General features: G+C 38.4%; 1 long non-coding RNA gene across 13 annotated transcripts; it reads right to left on the bottom strand.

Annotated features, from left to right (window-relative positions):
* Positions 1–1,567: 1,567 nt before the first annotated feature.
* LOC119267242 lies at positions 1,568–6,379 on the bottom strand. Of its 13 annotated transcripts, none has more exons than XR_005132349.1 (9): positions 6,272–6,379; positions 5,991–6,175; positions 4,270–5,362; positions 3,975–4,188; positions 3,503–3,557; positions 2,934–3,083; positions 2,228–2,804; positions 1,864–1,897; positions 1,568–1,777 (listed from the first exon to the last, which is right to left on the bottom strand). It is a non-coding gene; the product is annotated as an uncharacterized LOC119267242 (long non-coding RNA). The 13 variants fall into 13 exon arrangements; XR_005132339.1 differs by adding an exon at positions 1,985–2,060 and having other exon boundaries at positions 1,568–1,897; XR_005132346.1 differs by having other exon boundaries at positions 1,985–2,804.
* Positions 6,380–8,883: the final 2,504 nt, after the last annotated feature.

The following is an 8,883-nucleotide window of genomic DNA, read 5'->3' on the forward strand; positions in this document are numbered from 1 at the left end:
TGATCACAGTCCGGGTTTTTTTGCCACCTAACCGGACACCTTAAACCGGTGTTGCTATGCATCGCCTTTAGCGAGCGGTAGCACATGCGTTGCTTGCGTGCCACCCTAAACAGGTCTGGCCCATCTGAGGGAGCAAGCGCCTGCAAACAAGCGTTGTGGCACCAGTGACTGAGCACCAGCTAGCGTGTGTGTTTTTCTTTCTTTAGTCTAAAAAATATGTTTTTATTAATGGCCGCAAATTCAAATTCTGATCATTTCTGGAAACGAGAAAATTCTAGAAAAAACCCGAATATGTTTGGAAATGTGAAAAATACATGAAATTCCTCAAACAATTTTTTGAAAATATGACCAAATTTGAAAAACTGGAACATTTTTTTGAATCCTAAACAAAAAATTTGAATTCAAAAAACCACGAAAATTCAATTTTTTGGATAATAGAACAAATTTTCAAATAAGGTGATCATTTTTACAAAGACATACTGAAGAATTATTTAATATGATGAACATTATATATATACACCGAACATTTTTAAATATACGGTGATCTTTTTACAAAATACACACTGAACAATTTTTAATATATGATGGATATTCTAATTGTATACACTGAATTATTTTCAAATATACGACAAACAATTTTCTGTTACACTTCTTTTGATATACTGTGAACATTTTTTGAAAATCACGAGCAACTTTCGACATCCCAATTTTTGTTTTCAAAAATGTTAAGTCTTTTCTGAAATTTGTGAACTTTTCTTGAAATTGTGAAAAATAAATAAATCCCAAACATGGTGTGATAAAGCACAAATATTTTTTTATGTGAACATTTCAAAAAACACTAATAATTTTCGAAAATTAGAAAAAAAAATCAAATTTATGAAATTTAAATAGTGAGACGAAGAAAGAAACAGAAAACCAATAGGATGAAAAACTGAAAAGGAAACAAAACCCAATAAAAAATAGTCATGAGTTTAAAAGAAAAAGGGAAAAAAAGAAAAAAGGGCAAAAAACATAGTGAAGAAAAGAAACATCCGGAACCCTTCCCAAAACCACTGGGAATGCTTCCGTTCGGCGGGCCGGGCCGATCAGCCTCGTAACGCTCACAAAGAGTGACATATATCATTTGCATCTTAAACCGGCCCATACGTCCAGGTTGCCCTGCCCCCACATATGAGGCGGATATAATAACGTCTGGATGTGTCTGTTATGTACCATGACCAATCCAGCTGCATACTCTCTCCGTCCGGAAATACTTGTCCTAGAGCTGGTTGTATCTAGATTTATTTTAGTTAAGATACATCTATTTTGTCCATTTCTAGGACAAGTATTTTTGGACGGAGAGAATATATTGGTAATGCGTACTAGCATGTCGTATATGTCTACACCACTCTATGTATACTACATTACTAGTGGTTGGGGCGCGCCCTTGGCGCGCCTCCTCTGCGTGCTTAGGCGCACTAATCCAGCTGATGCATTTGTGAACATGTTTATACAGTAAAGTTCTAAAAAAAACATGTTTATACAGTCCATATGAGCGTCATTTGTTAAATAAAAAGAATACACGGAATAGAATAGTAGCAGCAGTCTTCAATCATAAAGCAGAGTAAGCTAATAATAGCTCTATATTAACACAGAGGTGACAGTCTCACAATGTCAATGACTGATCATAAAGACACGGACATGGATTGAAATCAAAGTTCAACATGCTCCAAAAGGTGGGTGATCACCAAAAGAGGCAGTGTTTGTTGGATCATCAGAACACATGCATATCAACTCACTGACAATAACAAAACATGAACATTTAACAAACTTGTCCTCTATACTCATGTAATCGGTATGAACTAAGAAGTTCTTCAGTATCACCTTGGCTCGTGCATATCACCTTGGCTGCTACATACTGCAATCATGACAGGAAGTACATACTATAATAAGTAGAGCAAGAAGGAAAGCTTTATATAACAGAATCAATAGATAAATGACTTACATATGTTATATTGCACGTGAAGTAATGGGCAATGAGAAAAGGTATAGTGAATATCACATGCATATATATAGTACTCCTAGAAGAGAGTGAAGTAGTTATGAGGTATGGAAGGCATATCTTTACAGAACAATCAGAGTCTATATTAACAAAAGTTGACCAGCAAAGATCAAACATGCGCCTAGGACTACTGAGCAGAAACATTTGCATATGTGAATTTTCATGGAACATGCCAACAGATAATACCTAGAAGTATTTGGCTACACACCTTCTTCTTCCATAGGTGTTCAAGTCCATAGTCATATGGGAATGGTGAAAAATATGGTCCATGACATGTATCCCTACCAATATATTCATCACCTGGTCATCAATAAGTGATACCCACTTCTTTGCTGCAACATTGTCTTTAGTACCAAGAACATTTCCAACATTTAAAGGAACTATTTCTTGAAATCGGCAAAAGAAGAAAACAAATGGTTAAAGGACATATCTTAAGAGCACAGTTCTTAAATTCAAAATTAACATTATGAAGGCCTCAACACATCGTAAAAATTAGACATGCAAAAAACAATTAATTCATTTGCAGCAAGACACAATGCAAAACCATTGATAACAAAACTACAGGTTTTAACATTATATATCTTATTCACCTCACGAATACCTGAATTTAGTCATACAGGGGAATGGGGCTTGTGTTTGGAGTTGACGGACACCTCAAGATGTGCACGGCCGCTAGCTAAATTTATAAACGGAAATTATGTTGGGTAACAAAGAGTAATAAACATGGTGCCCACGCCTGTGTAGATCAGCCATCCCGAGTCTCCTGGCATGCATGTTAAAGATTATTGCCACCATACTATATTCATAAGATGGTATAAAGCTTATATCGTGCATACTACCACTACATACAACATAGAGCTTTTTCGCAATGCATGCAAGATCACGAGCATACCATCTATGTGTAAGTAGGTTACACGCCATCTCCAATCCTCATTCAACTTCACCAATTTTGCTTCAATAATGTTGGAATTCACTTTCCTAAATCCTCTACAAGATCCTCGGCATCACAAATTGCTTATGATGTCCAAGCGATCATGCTTTCCTGTCCAGCAAAGGGATTACACAGCTAAATCAACGATGGACAAAGATTTTGAAAGCATATGCCCCAGCTATGAAGGCAAAGTCACCCATGGCTGAAATCTTAATCCACACACCACTAATCTGCAGATGAAGGCATTTTCGACAATCAGGAAAAATATACAATGACCTATCTTGACAAAAAGACCAACATGCATCCAACGCTCAAAAAGGAACACTACACTCTTCCTAGGTTCTCACTGTAACCTAGTTTAGTAATGCACGAGCATGAAACAAATTGCACTAACTGTACCAAAATCATGTGTCATTTGCATAGACAGGTGGGCAGTCAAAGAGGAAGAAAATGAGAGAGAAATAAGAAGAGTGGGGGCTAGAGGCAGGGAGAATCGGCGGTGGCTCACGTCGTCATGTAAGTTTGTTTACCTGGCTAAGTAGCTTTGGCTTATTAGTAGATGCAAATGCTATCTCATGCATTGTCCTGCAATGTTCAGAACATAGAGAGAACTAATCAACTACACAGAACAATATAACGTCACGATTTTATCCCTTGAAACAAATTGGCAATATCATTCTAAGAAAGTATGGAGCTAATTATGTCTAAAACAAATATCAAAAATGTTTTTAGGAGCAGTATTGCAACACTAAATACTACTTCTAATGATGTGCCAAATAAAAACTTGCAGCAATATTATTAAGGCTAAACTCTTTAAATTGAATTGCAACATTGTAAAATGCAAGCATATTATCACACCAGCATACTACTTGCCTTAGTAACCATGGACAGAGACATGAGACAACCATGTTAAGAAACTGAATTTGTAGAGAAAAAGCATGTCTTAACGGAAACAAATTTAGTGTTAACTTTGCAAGACTCTGTTGTGTCGGAAGACATTACCTGAAAAAGTTGTCGGGCAAACCTAATCTGTCATTATCATAAGGTGGTCATATCTCAAGCCTTTCGTGCTATCATACTTCTTTTCATGTTGCAGACCTAATATTTTCTTCATATTTTGGATCTCTGCATTCCCCATTAACTGCTTATGGCTTGCTTCTCTCACATTTAAATTTACTCCTGAGAGGAAACACACCATAGTGATCCCATCCGCCATCTGCAATGAAATCAGGCTAAACTCTTCAGTATGACAGTGAAATCGCAGACTATGTTTTTTTAATAGGTTCGTATTACTCACAGCCAAAGCCTTTGCTGAATCTCCTTCAGTAAGGATCAAGGTGCACTTGTCAGAGTTCTTCCGTCATTTGCATTCTGTAACAAGTTAGATATATGCAGTACTTGCCAGATTGTTGGAAAGATTCTGTAACCAGTCTACTTCTACATGTGGCACTGGATTAACTATTGAGTTACGTACGTAGTCTTTTCAGGTGATGTATTTTTTTTCTAGTTAGCTGAAAAATGTCTAGCACAGAAATAATATATATAGGAAAATAGTGCCGACAAAGTATACTTTCATGACAAATTTTATGGCAAAATTTGCTACATGATGAACTTACTAAACGTATTTAGATAAATTAACACTCCACTTTACTGGATCGAGTTTCCTAAACATTTCATTGTGTGTGAAAGATTTAACGAACCATGACATTGCTACATGAGAAACCACAAATGGAACCATAGCAAAAAAGAGAGTACTATTCACAAATAACAGTAGATTTAACATCCCCTGCATTATTGAATATACTTAAATTGTCTTGATGCCAAGCAGGGCCGTATCTCTGCATGTGCAACCGGAGCAGCTGCACAGGGCCCCAAAATTTTTGGGGCCTCTAATTTGTCTAAGCATGTATTAATGAGAGGACTAGATAAAAAAGTTGAGCGGGGGGAATACAAATAAATGAACCGTGAGATTTAAAGAGAAAGAAATAGTACTACTGGCAGCTAACTGTGTAACCACTACCCACCGAGGCCCACAACCAAACTACTAGTCTCTTTTTCATAGCCCAAAGGAGAACTCTCGAAGCAGATTACCAGACGCATCGAATTCTCCAGAATAATTCGCTGGAAATTAACTGTTCCTCAGTGCCCACCAGCAAATCAAATCCCCAGATTAATTCGCTGGAAATTAACTCCCAGCCTCTTCGTCTCCTTCCTCCAATGGCTTACATTTATCGAAGAAGAAAGCCATTGATGGCAAGTTCACCAAGGAACTACCAGTATCAATTACTAGGCGCTTTTCTACCTCTTCTTCCATTGATCCATCCAATGGACTCCATCAAAAATTCAGATGATTGGAATCTCCCTGCTTGGTCGCCGGCTCGACCCAATCCCTGGAGCAGAAGTTGTTTCATAATCATTACTCAACAACCAAAGGTCGTTTCTTCCCTTTTCACCTATCTGTTCTTAAATTGATTTATTGTTCTTTCTTGAATCTGTGCACCATTCTAGCAAATATTAAAAAAAAATCTATGACACCCTTGGCATCCTAATGGCTCGAAGATTTTTCTTTCGGTGTGATATAATTCTTTGAGAAATCAATACTACCACAAATCTGCAGTGATTAGTAAAATTAAATTTTAATTGTCTTTATTATACATGGGGCCTAAATTGTGATTTGCTCCGGGGCCTAGATTCCCGTGGTACAGCCCTGATGCTAAGTTTACATCAATAACCACTTTTCTTTGAAACAAAAAGAAAATGCTAAGCAAGACACTTCTAACATTCCCTTAAAATATTGCTACATCAATGCATGATAACAGTTGCATGAAAAAAGCAATTGGCCTAGCTGGTGTATGTATGTTCCAACCAAATCTGAATAAGTATAATGCTCTTATGCTTAAAAAATGCTGTTTTCACATATGAACCTATTCAGTCAGCAGTCCAACTATTCAAGTATTGATCCATACATGCATGTACCCTGCATACCATGAATTTAGTAATAAAGCAAACAGCAGGCACCTGTGGCAGTCCAATTGATTTTGTTGGCCTGCACAGCGTTTTTTGGCCGGCCACAGAATCGATCAGCAGAGGCTGTTGTGTACGTGTGTGTTGCTGCTGTACAAAGCATCATCCAGTAATACTCCGGAAGTAGCAGTCAGCTTGCTTTGTCATCGTCGTCGCCATAAGCACTCGCTGGTGTGGGGCTGTGCCAATAAATTGTACGCGTCAACTAATTCCACCCCTTGATCACCACCTCAACCAAACAAGAATATTTGGCATCAAATTGGTAAAGAGCGAACCTGAATCTGACTATGTATCAAGGGGCTGGAATTTTGTTGGAGGAAGGAACACCACCGTCATCCCACAGGGAAGAGCGTGTGCATCTCTGCCGTGCATCTCCCCCTTGAAAGGAGGAGACATGTAACGACCATTCATTCATTAGGTTAACCACCGAACAATCCCGCTCGAGCCCCAAAACAAAGAAAAAAGGTGATCTATATGAGCCAGTAGTCCTTTACTTGCCTGTCGGGCACTTTCCTCTTCTCTCCATCCAATGATCCAAACTCGCGCACTAATCGTGCTTCTTTGCTCTCCTCTTGTCTCGCAAAACTATGGAGTGTGTCGACCTATCTCGTGATCAAGTTTCCAGAGATGGTAGCGGACTTTTGCCAATGCTGTTGGCGGTGGAGAAGGTGTCGGGATGTGGCGGCAGCGAGTTTGTCTTATCCTTCAATTTCGATGATTTTTTCACAACCCGCCTTGATTCCCCTGACGTGCCTCCCACGGGTAGACCTTGGCTAGTTCTATAATCTTGTTTATGCTTTCATTTTCCCCTTTGCACGCACGCAACATGTTGTTAAAGGGATTGCTTGCAATCAAATGAGTGTAGATGGACTAAAGCGTAAATACATCATTCTTTACGACTGGGCGAGAGGATGAGAGTTTGAGCTTTGGAGAAGATATAAGTAAAGATATTTGTAATTTAGTCTCACTTCTCTCTTTTCTTGTTTAGTGAAAATGATGCGGCAGTAGCGAGCTTATCTCCCCCTCGACATCGATGATCTTTTCACAAACCACCATGATTCACTCGATTTCTGCCTTCCATGGGTAGATCTCGGTTAGTTTGATACTCTCGCTTGCTTGTACTTTATTTTCCCCTTTGCACGCACAAAACATTTTTTCGAAGGGGTTGTTGGCTATCAAATTTATGCAGATAGGCTAAAGCCTAAAGGGGACCACTCTTCATGACCGGGTGGGAGGATGAGAGTTTTCGCTTTGGAGAAGATACAAGTAAAGATATTTGTAATTTGGTCTCAATTATCTTTTTTTCTTGTTTAGCGCGAATAATATGGCGTGATGTGAAAGTGATATGTCTACTGCATCACTATTTCTTATTATAATTTACTCTTTATTAATAATATTTTGCATTATTACTCAATTCTAATGCACCCCCCCCCCTTCAAATTGCATGTAACACACGAAGAGGAAAATTGTCTGGAAAATAGTGGCAAAACAAAGGATAGAATAAAATATATATTTTCCTAGAGCTTCGAAGGACCTGAAAAATTTATTGATTATTTCCCAAACGAAAGAAGTTGGAGGCCATAAGACAGGCCAAAGTGGGCCCACCATGCGGCAAGGACACACGACCCCCCCCCCCTAGGCCATGTGGGGAGGTCGCATGCATCCCTTGGCCACTGCATATTGACACCCTTTGTCTATAAATTCTTATTTGACCTGAAAAGTTTGTGGATAATTTTGGGGATTTTTTCGGCTCCATCTGCGAGGCGAAGGACTTTTGCCCCCTGGCAGGTTGATTTTGCCGAATATTCATACCTCTCGGAGAGGGAACTCAAAGTCTTCGTCGTCACCAACACTCTGGATCATCACGGGGATCGTCGTCTTCATCAACACGATCATCCCATCTATCTGTTCTATGAACTTTCTTCTCAAATCCTTTGCCGAGAGTAGTTCTAGTGTTGATTGCCTTTTGTAATTGTTGCTTCAATTTTCTTTTTGTGAAAGATTCATATGTTCAGATTGTTATTCATATATTCATCTTCACTGGTCATAATCCATATGATGTGTTGTGAGTATTTTGTTAAGATCTTGAGGACATGGGATAAATGTTGTTGCTAGCAATCTTTTGAAGTTGACTCTAGTCTGATGTTTTTGATATTGTGTCGTTGTGTTATTCTCTATTGGTGTTGTGCGAATGTCAACTACACACCACTACACCTATAAGGGCCTATAGAAGAGCATTGTGTGATTAACTTGTTTATGGTTGGATGGATGGAGTGACAAATATTACCGTACCCTAAGTTTATGAACTGCTACATGAGGGGTTATGAAACCCTAGAACTTATTGATATGGTTAAATTGTTAACTAAATTAATCTCTTGCATTTGCGGATGTTTGCATAGAGGTATGATCGTAAGTGAGTTGTTTGTTCAAGTAAGAACAACACCTACCCTAAAAAAGTAAGACCAACACCCATAGGTTTCATCGCACAACAATTTATCAAAGCAATGAATGATAACCCAATGAGTATTGATGAAAGTTACTACATGAAATACACGTGTGTCCTTGAGAACTTCTTGCTCCATATAATATAATCGGCTTGTCCTTAACATAATTAATGATTGAGCCACTTGCTGCACCATTGCACCTTTGTTACTATTTACTTTCTTGCAATTCTCGTTGCTTTCAAACAATCCATCAAACACTCTTTCAGATTTTACAATGATCTTCTGCTACTTTCCACAAACCAATTCCTTTTGCTCCTTGTTGGGCTCGACACTCCTACTTATCAAAGAGGATACAATAGATCATTCTATACTTATGGGTTATTAGGAAGCAATCTTATAACTTGCTAATGCTAAATTAGGAAAAATAAATCAACTCTCCCAAA

This window comes from Triticum dicoccoides, chromosome 3A (assembly GCF_002162155.2).
Source record: "Triticum dicoccoides isolate Atlit2015 ecotype Zavitan chromosome 3A, WEW_v2.0, whole genome shotgun sequence".
Classification (NCBI taxonomy): Eukaryota; Viridiplantae; Streptophyta; class Magnoliopsida; order Poales; family Poaceae; genus Triticum; species Triticum dicoccoides.